At 46.3% G+C, this 13,336-nt stretch overlaps 1 protein-coding gene across 1 annotated transcript in view; it reads right to left on the reverse strand.

Annotated features, from left to right (window-relative positions):
* ARAP2 (ArfGAP with RhoGAP domain, ankyrin repeat and PH domain 2) overlaps positions 1-13,336 on the reverse strand; it is a 494,936-nt gene that overhangs the window by 180,564 nt on the left and 301,036 nt on the right. The gene's annotated exons all lie outside the window — the stretch shown is intronic.

Here is a 13,336-nt window from a genome sequence, read left to right on the forward strand (position 1 = left end):
AGTTGCGAGACGATATCTCATCCTTGCTTCTTTAAGGAATAATATTAATCATATGATGTCAAAGACCTAATGGAAAAGAGAAGAAATAACTGGGTGGAAGGGGAAAATGGAACAATTGTAAATACATAATGCTATATAATATGATGACTGCAATAGAGTAAAAGGATACAAATTTTGATGGGAGTGCTTCTTTAAGGCTCAGAACTCCCTGATTAAAAGAGATGTTTGTGACATGGTGCCCATAAATATTAATTTGGCTCTCCTTTGCCTCACCAATTTCCTATGGCTGTATGTGCTTTGAGATTCTATATGACATAGCAATATAGAACTGTGTACTAAAATGCCAACCAGAGAGACCTTACTCTGCACAGTTTCCTAGGAGATCACACTGCTCACACTGTCAAAATGAGGTTTATTTCATAAAAAGTATATCTGTACAAGGGAGCTGTTAAAAGAGTTGTCCATTGTTTGTCAACTGCTTTGTAAACTTAATTCCAATGTTCCTCTATATGGGTAACATTGCTAAATGCTTATAGAAAGGGCTTGCTTACCGCTTATAGTCTAGGTTTCATGTGATGACTAGAAATGAGCGAACTCGAGGTTCAGTATTCAGTGTTTGTACCAAACACAGCCTTTAAAAATAAAAACAGAGTTTGGGTTTGGAGTTTGGGTGCTTTTTGTATGCAAACCACTAGAGTGATCAGCCCTGTGGTCAGATTTGCTTGCTGCTTAGCCCAGTGTGAGCCACTTGCAGTGATTGAATGGCTTGCAATTAGAGTAACAGTAGTGTGATTGGATGTAGGGTGCATCAAACAAAAAAAATTTGAAATTTGAAAAACCCCACCCTCCCTCACCTGGACGTTTTCTGTTTATGGCTGGCTGCATGTTAGCAGAGACCCAAACTGCCCAATGAATCACTTATATTTGGTTTCAGGTCAAGTCTGAGTCCCAAACCGAACTTTATCTAAAGTCTGGCTGATACCACCGATCTGAACTTCCATGGGTCTGCTGATCTCTGGTGAGGACCAAACATGAACATTGCTTATAAGCTCTTTTTAATACAGATTGTAATCACTACAATGAAGCTAGCCAAGATAACAGGAACCCACTTTGAACTCCTGATCCCAGCTAGGTTTAGTGGTTATGAGTTCCCACAATGCTGCATAGGAAAATTTGTCTCATATAGCAGTATTGGAGAGCACAAAGATTTGGCCAGTGGCATAATGATGTCACTGGTCCCAACTGTCAATCCAGCATGAGCCTCCCCCAGCACGTAGAGTGCCAGAAAGCTGGGGACCTGTTTGTTCCTGTTGACAATCATGAGACAGCTTCTTTAAATGTTCCAAAGTGCTGTACAAATTATATAAAAAAAATACATAGCTCCAATACGAACGCTGCTCCTATGCTCGGAGCATTGCGTTTCCTATCTTATGTTGTGATCATTTCAGCATTTATAAATCCCCTAGATGAAAAAACATTGCGTTACCTCTCAGATGTAGTCATGAAGGTTGCAATTGATCTTTGGTCCACTGATGGGCTGCAACGGTCACAAGTAATTGTTTATGCTACGGGGAACTCAGAACATAAAAACAGCACCTATTCAGGAGGTATGTAAACACTTTTGAAAATTTATTTAGCAATTCGGGGAAATGAAAGAAGCAATACCATGATCTTTGCCAGATTGTGAGACTGCCAGGGGACACATGGCTGAGAGCAGCAAATTGTGCCACTTCGGTTGGTAAATATATAATATTTTAAAATTTATGTAGGACACTGGGGAATCTAATATTGGGTTTCCCAGTAGTGGACAACCCTCTAAAAGAAAAAATCACACAAATCTGTCTGCAGCCAAAACTAGGGGGAGCAAGCTTTTTATAGCTTTATTATAGCCTACAATGGGAACTTTATAAATCTATAAGAAGTGATCACCCTTAGTGCCAGGTAAAGGCATTTACCTAGCTGTATTACAGTAGCAGAGAGAACATTTAAAGGTGTATTCCCATCTCCAAGATCCTATCCCAATATGTAGTAGGTGTGATAGAAATAATATTAGCCAATACCTCAAATTAAAAATGTAGTAAAGTTGTTCTAATTCACTATGTTGCTTACCTCATGTTCAGGGCATTGCTGGACCTTGGGAACCCATGAATACGACCATACAAATAGTCAAAGTTAGTTAGCTTGATGCTTATTGTCATAACAATGGATACCAAAGGTCCTGCAATGCCCTGAACAAGAGGTTAGTGACATAGTGAATCAGGTGCACTTTACTACATTTCTAATTGGAGGTATTTGCTAATATTATTATTATTACACCTACGACATACTAGGATAGGATCTTGGAGATGGGAATAACCCTTTAAATTTTGTGCCCAATAACTATAGAAGTATGAGTAGGTTTAGATCAGATGGTAAGTTAAATGTAAGTGAATCAAGATATTGAGAATAATTTTCCCAGGCTCAATAGGATTAAAAACAGTAACATGATTTACTAAGTTCTGGCTATATAGGAAGTAATGACCAAACTATAAAGTTGCACATTTCATAGAGGAGATGTTGAATTACTGCAGAATAAATTGGGCATAATGATCTTTGTGACTAAATAACAATGGTTGTTTGGAATGGCTCCTCCTCAAGGCCAGCAAGATAGTTCCATGTTAGTCCACACAGGTTTTCACTTTTATGATATCTGGCTCCTAGGACTGGACTCCTTTAGCACAAGCACCACCACCCACTCTTTCTCCTCCATGAAATAAACCCTCCATTCCTTCTAAGGCTATGTCCGCACGTTGCTTTTTACCTGCTTTTTACCTGCTTTTTTGCTGCTTTTTCAACTGCAGCGTTTAATGCCAAAATGGTTGTGTTCTGCTTTTCAAGCAAAGTCTATGGGAATTTGGGTTTCTTGTCCGCACTATGCAGTTCAAACTGCAGCCTTTTTGTTGCAGAACTTTGGTCAAAAACTCAGCTTTGCAGTGCAAAACCCAAATGGCAAAAACAATTGACATGTTGCTTCTTTGAAAAGCTGAGTTTTTGACCAAAGTTCTGCCACAAAAAGGCAGCATTTTGAACAACATAGTGTGAACAAGAAACCCAAATTCCCATAGACTTTGCTTGAATAGAAGAACACATCCATTTTGGCATTAAACAGCGCAGAAGAAAAAGCAGCAAAAAAGCAGGTAAAAAGCAGGTAAAAAGCAACGTGCGCACATACCCTTAGACACTAGTTTGTCTGCACATCCTATACACTATATAATGTTCATTACAATTCCACATAAAAAAAAATTGGCTTTCTTCTGCAATTGCAGGTCTGAGCCAGACAGTACTATCCTCCGACCTCTGGCTCATCTTACCCACTGCCATGCAAGCTGTGGCTGTGCCTGGTGCATTGTGAGAAATACCACAATAAAGTTCATCATTAAAGCAACAGTCAAAACATGACCGTTAATTTAAAAGGGCAAAAATGTGCCTAAAGGCCGCTTTACACACTGCGATATAGTTACCGATATCGCTAGTGTCGCGGGCGGAGGAGGGGACGCTGCTCTCTCCCACTGCTCGGGTCCGGCTGCCGCTGCTGCTGCGGCTGCTGCTGCTCGGTGGTGGCTCAAGTGGTGGGCTGGATCCCGGGGACTCGAGCGGCGTTCCTCGCTCGTGAGTGAAAAGGGGATTTGATTGTGGGGATTTATTGTCTGTGACGCCACCCACGGTTGTGGTGATAATGGTGACACCACCGCTGCTCTGGACGGGGATCCCGGGAGCGGTGACAGGGAGCAGCTTGGTTGTTATTCCTCCCCTCCGTGGGTAGGGGGTTGGTTGTCCCGGGGCCCGGTGATGGGGTAGGGATGGATGGCAGGCGGGTTACGGGGCCTGGCGAGGTGCAGGGTCGCAGGGGCAGCGCTGTGCTGCACAGCTGTACTCACTCAGCCCAATGATGAAGACACAGTTCTCGGTAAAACACTCTGCTGGATGGACGGGTCCCACAGACGGCTGCGATGTTGTTTCTCCCGGCAGGTTGATGGTGACTGCCTTTCCCTGCACCTAAGTACGGTTGATGGTTTCGATGGGTTCCCACCGGTAACCCGCTCCCCAGCTTGGCTATGAGCTAGAGGAGCCCCTCTTTGCCCGCAGGCTCTGGCCCTGAGAAACGGTTGCCTTGGCGGTGGCGGTGTTTCCCTCTGTTGGTTGGACTGTTGCCTTCTGTCGGGACTTGACTGTTTGGAAACCCAGGAGGTCTCCTTCACTAACGGATTTGGCAAATTCACGGCGACTCCTAGCCTTGCTGGGGTCTGAAAAGCCTCTGCCAGATGGTGCTGGCTTCTCTTTGTGTACCGGTCCGGTACCGCCGGGCCACCGCCCGTCCACGGTCCTTACGGTAACTCGGATAGGCCACTCCTGCAGACGGTCACCACCGTCTGCCAACCTTGATGATCTGTCCGGGCCACACACCCGGACCAACTTCAGGCTGCTCAACTACCCCTTCCTTCTGCTCACTTTCACTACTAAACTCCATCTGCCTGGTTTTACCGCCTCCAGGACTGTGAACTCCTCGGTGGGCGGGACGAACCGCCTGGCCCACCCCCTGGTGTGATCATCAGCCCCTGGAGGAAGGCAACAAGGGTTTTGTGTCTGACCTCGGTGTGCCTGCTGGGAGTGTGTGGTGTGTGGGTGTTGTGCTCTGTGGCCCCTGGCTTGTCCAGGGCGCCACACTAGTGTGCATACCCGCCCTCATCATTTGTGCGACATGGGCAAATCGCTGCCTGTGGTGCACAAAATCGTGCAGACCCGTCACACTACTTACCTGCCAAGCAACGTTGCTGTGACCGGCGAACTGCCTCCTTTCTAAGGGGGCGGTTCTTTCGTCGTCATAGTGACGTCACTAAGTGGGCGACCAATAGAAGCGGAGGGGCGGAGATGAGCGGAACGTAACATCCCGCCCACCTTCTTCCGTCAGCATTGCGGGCGGCCGCAGGTAAGGTGAGGTTCCTCGTTCCTGCGGTGTCACATGTTACAATGTGTGCTGCCGCAGGAATGATGGACAACATCTTTACTGTAGCAGCAGCGATAATTGAGATTAGGGGGGATGTCACTGATTAGCGATTTTGAACGTTTGTTCAATGATTCAAAATCGCTAATAGGTGTCACATGCAACGAGATCGCTAACGCAGCCGGATTTGCATCTCAATATCCGTGACCCAAACGACCTCGCTTTAGCGACGTCGTAGCATGTAAATCAGCCTTAAAAGGTAAAACTGTTTGTTGTCCATGGCAGCCAATCACATCCAACTTTTCATTTTCAAGAGCTTGATCCAAAAATAAATTTAAACAGAGCTGTGGTTACTTATTATAAGAAAAAAGTTGTTCTTTTAGACATTTTCATAAATGCTCACAACTAGAGATGAGCGAACCGGTCGCGGTTCGGCTCGAGGTCGGTTCGCCGAACGGAGGTCCCGTTCGAGTTCGGTTCGACGAACCGAACTCGAACCGCATAGGAAACAATGGCAGGCATTCACAAGCACATAAAAACACCTAGACAACACCCTCAAAGGTGTCCAAAAGGTGACAAACAACTCACAACACAACACAAACACATGGGAAAGTGACAAGAACAAATTCTCATGCAAAAACAAAAGAGCGTAATGAGGAAAAAGAGGACGAGACACAGATATAGGCATGGCACGCCCTTCTAAAATCATGTAAAACACCACAAGGTAACTCCAAGCGGAGTCTCCCTTTTTTTTCCAAAAATTGTGCCCCACACACACCCACCCATTCAGTGGCAGCACTTGTGCCCTAGTTGTACACTTCACAGCTAGATTGGCATCAAGCACATTCAAAAATATGCCATACTTAACCGTCCCCAGGATGACACCGGGGTAGGTAGCAAAGCCTTTCCTGATCCCAGCTCTGTTCATCTTGGCTCCTTTTAAAAACAATGTAAGTAAGGGTTACTCCAAGCGGAGTCTCCCTTTTTTCAAAAAATTGGGCCACACAGACACCCCATCAGTGGCAGCACTTGTGCCCTAGTTGCAAACAGGATGTTTTGATTTGCATCAAGCACATTCCAAATCCACAAGCATTTACTCTCCCCAGGATGATACAGGGGTACTAAATTCCTTGTGGATCCATGACTTGTTCATTTTGATGAACGTTAGTCTGTCCACATTGTCACTGGACAGACGCGTGCGCTTATCTGTCAGCACACACCCAGCAGCACTGAAGACACGTTCAGAGACAACGCTGGCAGCTGGACACGACAAAATCTCCAAGGCGTAAGTGGAGAGCTCTGGCCATTTTTCAAGATTTGAAGCCCAAAATGAGCAAGGCTCCATTTGCAAAGTCATGGCATCAATGTTCATTTAGAGATACTCCTGTATCATCCTCTCCAGCCGTTGACTATGTGTCAGACTTGTTGTCTCTGTTGGCCTTGCAAAGGATGGTCTAAAAAAATTATGAAAAGATTCCATAAAATTGCTGTTACCAGCACCAGATACAGTCCTACTGGTACGGGTAGACTGTTGAAGATGACGAGACCGTCCCATGTTTGTCAAGTTACAACTGGGAGATTCACTCCCTGCACCTGCACGGTTGTTTGGTGGAAAAGCCGAGCTAAGATCGAGTAACAGCTTCTGCTGATACTCCTGCATACGTGCGTCCCTTTCTATGGCTGGAATTACGTCACAAAATTTGGACTTGTATCGGGGATCTAATAGTGTGGCAAGCCAGTAGTCATCATTACTTCTAATTTTGACAATACGAGGGTCATGTTGGAGGTAGTGCAGCAAGAAAGCACTCATGTGTCTTGCGCAGCCATGCGGACCAAGTCCACGCTGTGTTTGTGGCATAGAAGTGCTAACTGTTCTTTCTTCCTCTGACATCTCCCCCCAACCTCTTTCAACTGAAATTTGACCAAGGTCTCCCTCATCCGCTGAGTCTTCCATGTCCATGGACAGTTCGTCCTCCATTTCTTCATGTTCTCCTGCACCTTCCTCAATATTTCGCCTGCTACTATGCGCCCTTGTTGATCCCTGTCTCCCATGGTCCCATGCCTGCCACGTTGGTGATGATGAACGTCTGGACCTTGGTGATGTTGTTGTGTCTTGCACATATGAATCCTCCTGTAGTTCCTCCCCTTCCTGTTGTCCCACCCCCTGACTCCGAATAGTGTTTAGCGTGTGCTCCAGCATGTAAATGACTGGAATTGTCATGCTGATAATGGCATTGTCAGCGCTAAACATATTCGTCGCCATGTCGAAACTGTGCAGAAGGGTGCATAGGTCCTTGATCTGAGACCACTCCATCAGGGTGATCTGCCCCACCTCTGCATCTTGTTGGCCCAGGCTATACGTCATGACGTATTGCACCAGGGCTCGGCGGTGCTGCCACAGTCTCTGTAGCATGTGGAGAGTCGAATTTCAGCGTGTCGGCACATCGCATTTCAGGCGATGAACCGGCAGGCCGAAAGACTTCTAGAGCGATGCAAGTCACTCAGCTGCGGCGATTGAACGGCGGAAGTGAGCAGACAGTTTTCGTGCCCTGGTCAGAAGGCCATAAAGGCCGGGATAGTGTGTTAAAAATTGCTGGACAACAAGGTTCAACACGTGAGCCATACAAGGTACGTGTGTCACCTTGCCCAGGTGAAGGGCCGCACCCAGGTTTGCAGCATTGTCGCACAAGGCCTTACCAGGCTGCAGGTTGAGTGGAGACAATCATTTATTAAACTCGAACCGCAGAGCTGACCACAACTCCTCAGCTGTGTGACTCTTATTCCCAAGACATGTCAAGCTAAAGACCACCTGATGACGTTGCGCTCTGCTGCCAGCATAGTAATGAGGGGTGCGTGATTCCTTCTGCGCAGTGAGAACGCTGGTGGCCTGACCAGGCAGGCTTGGGGTGGAGGTGGAGGACACAGATGAGGTGGAGGAGGCAGAAGCAGTGGCAGAACTTGGACAGACAGAGGATTGACACACAAGTCGTGGGGACGGCAAGACTTGTGCAGCAGACCCTTCACCATCTATCACTATAGTTACCCAGTGCCCAGTCAGCGACATGTAACGTCCCTGTCCATGCTTACTGGTCCAAGTATCGGTGGTAAAATGCACCCGTTCACACACAGAGTTTCTCAAGGAAGCGGTGATGTTGTGTGCGACATGCTGGTGTAGCGCGGACACACCTTTCTTAGAGAAGTAGTGGCGACTGGGCATCTGGTACTGGGGCACAGCGACAGACATAAGGTCTCTAAAATTCTGTGTGTCCACTAGAGTTGAGCGCGGTTCGTGGTTCGTGGTTCTCCAGTTCTAGGCTCGAGTGATTTTTGGGCTGTTCGAGATCGAACTAGAACTCGAGCTTTTTGCTAAAAGCTCGATAGTTCTAGATACGTTCGAGAACGGTTCTAGCAGCAAAAAGCAGGGCTTTTTACAGCTACAGTGAGCAGGAGCCATCGCTGGCAGCCTGCCACAAGCTGGTAACCAAGATAAACATCGGGTATCCAAGCAAAGCGCTTTGGTTAGTAACCCGATGTTTATCTTAGTTACGTGCAGGAAGCCCACACTTTCCCGCTCAGCTCGCTCCACCCCCTCCTGCCCGCGGCATGTACACATACATACACATACACAAACACACACACACACATCCACACCCCCCCCCCCCGCCCGCCCGCCCGCTCGCTCGCTCGGCTTACCTGCGGTGATGAAGTCCCGCCATCCCGACCTCAGCGCTGTCACTGTCCTCCATGGCCGCCGCTTGTCACATCACCTATCGCTTCCGACCCGAGACTGACACTGGCGGTGACGTCACGGACCTCTCGCGATACTTGATGTGAAGGCGCCGGTCATTGACCTCAGTGACAGGGGCTGTCAGTGTGCTGGAGATCAGCGCAGGTAATGTACCTCACTGACAGCAGCACTTGTCACCCCCCTGCAGTGACCTGGGCTGACCCATTGATGTTAGCTCAGGTCACTGCACTGCTCTCCCAGCCAATGGGGAACATCCTGCTCTTCATTGACTGGGACAGTGTGCATCGTCATGGCAACCCCTTGGATTACACCAGACCTGGATTTGTTTTTCAATCTAATAAATTGGTTAAAGAGGGAATGTTTTGGGGAGTGTTTTTTCAAATAAAAATGTGTTTGTCGTGTATTTTTTTTTTATTACTGACTGGGTTGGTGATGTCGGGTATCTGATAGACGCCTGACCTCACCAACCCCAGGGCTTGATGCCAGGTGACATTACACATCTGGTATTAACCCCAAATATTACCCCGTTTGCCACCGCACCAGGGCGCGGGATGAGCTGGGGCGAAGCACCAGGATTGGCGCATCTAATGGATGCGCCACTTCTGGGGCGGCTGCGGCCTGCTATTTTTAGGCTGGGGAGATTCCAATAACCATGGACCTCCCTAGTCTGAGAATATCAGGCCCCAGCTGTCTGCTTTACCTTGGCTGGTGATCCAATTTTGGGGGACCCCTACGTGTTTTTTTTTTTAATTATTTATTTAATTTAAAATAACAGCGTGGGGTGCCCTCAGTTTTGGATTACCAGCCAAGGTGAGGTTGCCAGCTGTGGTCTGCAGGCTGCAGCCGTCTGCTTTACCCTAGCTGGCTACAAAACTAGGGGGAACCCTATGTCATTTTTTTTTCATTTTTTTGGCTAAATACAAAGCTAAGCACCCCTTAGTGCCACATGAAAGGTACCAAAGGGTGTTCCACTTTTTCTCCATTTTTTTCTCCACTTTCTCTCCACTTTTTCTCCACTTTTTCTCCATTTTTTTCTCCACTTATTCTCCACTTATTCTCCACTTTTTCTCCTCTTATTCTCCACTTTTTCTCCACTTTTTCTCCACTTTTTCTCCACTTTTTCTCCACTTTTTCTCCACCTTTTCTCCACTTTTTCTCCACTTTTTCTCCACTTTTTCTCCACTTTTTCTCCACTTTTTCTCCACTTTTTCTCCACTTTTTCTCCACTTTTTCTCCACTTTTTCTCCACTTTTTCTCCACTTTTTCTCCACTTTTTCTCCACTTTTTCTCCACTTTTTCTCCACTTTTTCTCCACTTTTTCTCCACTTTTTTCTCCACTTTTTTCTCCACTTTTTCTCCTCTTAATCTCCACTTTTTCTCCACTTTTTCTCCTCTTATGTTCCACTTATTCTCCACTTTTTCTCCACTTTTTCTCTACTTTTTCTATGGTCGGTCTACCCATTAGCTCTGCCATGCATAGTGTAGCTCTACACCTACTGCACATGTTACTTTATGATTGACATCTCTTTCATACCAGAGCTGTCTAAGTCTACTCTGACCCCATATTTGTCATTACTATATTGTCCTTGTACTGTATTATGACATTTGTATCATGTGTTTCATTTCTTGCTGTGTTGCAATTTTTTTGCTGCATCCCAATTGTACCTCTACATTGTTCGAGTTTATGTTATTGTTCTCTCACTCTTGTGTGATACTGATTATTGTCATTTTTCATGATTACATGCAGATAAGTCCAATCTGACGAAGGCTCAGGCCGAAACGTCATTTGTAACTTGTTTTGGACAAAAACATATATGCTTATGAAAAAAAAAATTTCTTAATACGGACCAATAAAGAGTGATTTTGCATTACTATCCGTTGTGACTTACTGACTTAGTCTGGGAGATATAGAGTGCCGAGGTTACTCACTAATTTTATCTATTATTACCTCTGAGCACCTATATACCAGTGAGCAGAGCTTCCTCTACAGTAGTTCTCCTGATTAGGCATGCCCTTACCTCATGAGCAGGGCATTGCAGCTTTGGTAGCAACCATTACGACATGGACTCTGCTGCTGTGGACCCGGGGAGAGTGAGTGCAGATTCATTGCACCCACACTCCTCACATGAAGGGTCCGCACTCCTAGAAAATGGGGGATACGTTCCCTGAGTGTCTCCCCCCCATATTCTAGACGGTCCAGAGTCGTCGTGGGACCCCTTTATTTTTTTTCTTACAATAAATTGGTGAAAGAGGAAATGTTTTGGGGACTGTTTTTTCAAATAAATTTCTTTTGTCGATTTTTTGTTTTTGTTAGTACTGACAGTTTATGATGTTGGGTATCTAATAGACGCCATGACATCACAAACTGCTGGGCTTGATCTCAGGTGACTTTACAGCTAGTATCAACCCGATTTATTACCCCGTTTGCCACTGCACCAGGGCACGGGATGAGCTGGGGTGAAGCGCCAGGATTGGCGCATCTAGTGGATGCGCCACGTCTGGGGTGCCTGCGGCCTGCTATTTTTAGGCTGTGAAGGCCCAATAACTATGGACCTTCCCACCCTGAGAATACCAGACCACAGCTGTCCGCTTTACCTTGGCTGGTGATCCAATTTGGGGGGTCCCCTACTTTTATTGTGTAATTATTAATATTTATAAAATAATTATAAAAAAGAGCCTGAGGGGACCTCCACATTGGATCCCCAACCACGGTAAAGCTGCCAGCTGTGGTTTTCAGGCTACAGACGTCTGCTTTACCCTAGCTGGCTATCAAAAATGGGGGGACCCAACGTAATTTTTTTTTTTTAACTATTTTTTAAATAGAAAAAATTAATGGGCTTCCCTGTATTTTGATTGCCAACCAAGGTAACGGCAGGCAGATGGGGGTGGCAACCCATAGCTGTCTGCTTTATCTGCGCTGAGAATCAAAAATACCGCGGAGCGCTACGTCATTTTTTTAAAGATTTATTTTTACAGCACTGTGATGTCCAGCAATCAAAATACAGGGAAGCCCATTTTATTTTTAGTTATTTAAATAAATAATTAAAAAAAATATATGTTAGCTCCCACTGCATTTTTTGTATTGCTAGCTAAGGGTAATCCAAGCAGCTACTGGCTGCTAACCCCCACTGCTTGGTGTTACCTTCACTGGCAATGGAAAATCCAGGGAAGCATTTTTTTTTTTTTTTGCCAAAAAGCTACAAAAAAAGGACGTGAGCTTCGCCATATTTTTGTATGCTAGCCAGGTATAGCAGGCAGGTGCTGGAAGAGTTGGATACAGCGCCAGAAGATGGCGCTTCTATGAAAATGCCATTTTCTGAGGTGGCTGCAGACTGCAATTCGCAGCAGTGGGGCCCAGAAAGCTCAGGCCAACCGGTGGTGCGGATTCCAATCCCAGCTGCCTAGTTGTACCTGGCTGGACACAAAAATGGGGCAAAGCCTACGTCATTTGTTTTCTAATTATTTCATGAAATTCATGAAATAATAAAAAAAGGGCTTCCCTTTATTTTTGGTTCCCAGCCGGGTACAAATAGGCAACTGGGGGTTGGGGGCAGCCGTACCTGCCTGCTGTACCTGGCTAGCATACAAAAATATGGCGAAGCCACATAATTTTTTCAGGGGGCAAAAAACTTCTGCATACAGTCCTGGATGGAGTATGCTGAGCCTTGTAGTTCTGCAGCTGCTGTCTGTCTGTATGGAGAAGAGCAGACAGCAGCTGCAGAACTACAAGGCTCAGCATACTCCATCCAGGACTGTATGCAGAAGTTTTTTGCCCACCAAAAAAATGACGTGGGCTTCGCCATATTTTTGTATGCTAGCCAGGTACAGCTGGCAGCCACGGGCTGCCTCCAACCCCCAGTTGCCTATTTGTACCCGGCTGGGAACCAAAAATATAGGGAAGCCCGTTTTTTTTAATTATTTCACTTATTTCATGAAATAATTAAAAAACAAATGACGTGGGCTTCGCCCTATTTTTGTGTCCAGCCGGGTACAACTAGGCAGCTGGGGATTGGAATCCGCAGCACAGGTTAGCCCAAGGTTTGTGGGCGCCTCTGCTGCGGATTTCAGTCCGCAGCCGTCCCAGAAAATGGCGCTCTCATAGAAGCGCCATCATCTGGCGCTGTATCCAACTCTTCCAACAGCCCTGGAGCCGGGTGGCTTGTTGGGTAATCATGAGTTAATACTGGCTTTGTTTTACCAGCCAGTATTAAGCCAGAGATTCTTAATGTCAGGCACGTTTGACCCGGCCATTAAGAATCTCCAATAAAGGGTTAAAAAAAGACACCACACAGAGAAAAAATACTTTAATAGAAATAAATACACAGACACATTAGAGACTCCATCTTTATTACCCCCTGTCAGCCCTCCACGATCCTGCTCTTCTGTCTTCTTTCTTTCTAGTGTAGTAGTAGTGACGATTGTAGTGAGGGGCATCACTTGGGGCTGGGGAACCTCCATCCTAACTACAATGCTCACTACAATCGGGAAGCAGCGTGCAGCCTTCACTCCGTGAGTGATCAGTGCTGGCTGCTAGCGGTAACGCTGACAGACGCGTTACCATAGCAACGGTGCTCCCGGAGCTGCGGTTAGCGGTGACGTCACCGCTA

This window comes from Anomaloglossus baeobatrachus, chromosome 1 (assembly GCF_048569485.1).
Source record: "Anomaloglossus baeobatrachus isolate aAnoBae1 chromosome 1, aAnoBae1.hap1, whole genome shotgun sequence".
Taxonomy (NCBI): Eukaryota; Metazoa; Chordata; class Amphibia; order Anura; family Aromobatidae; genus Anomaloglossus; species Anomaloglossus baeobatrachus.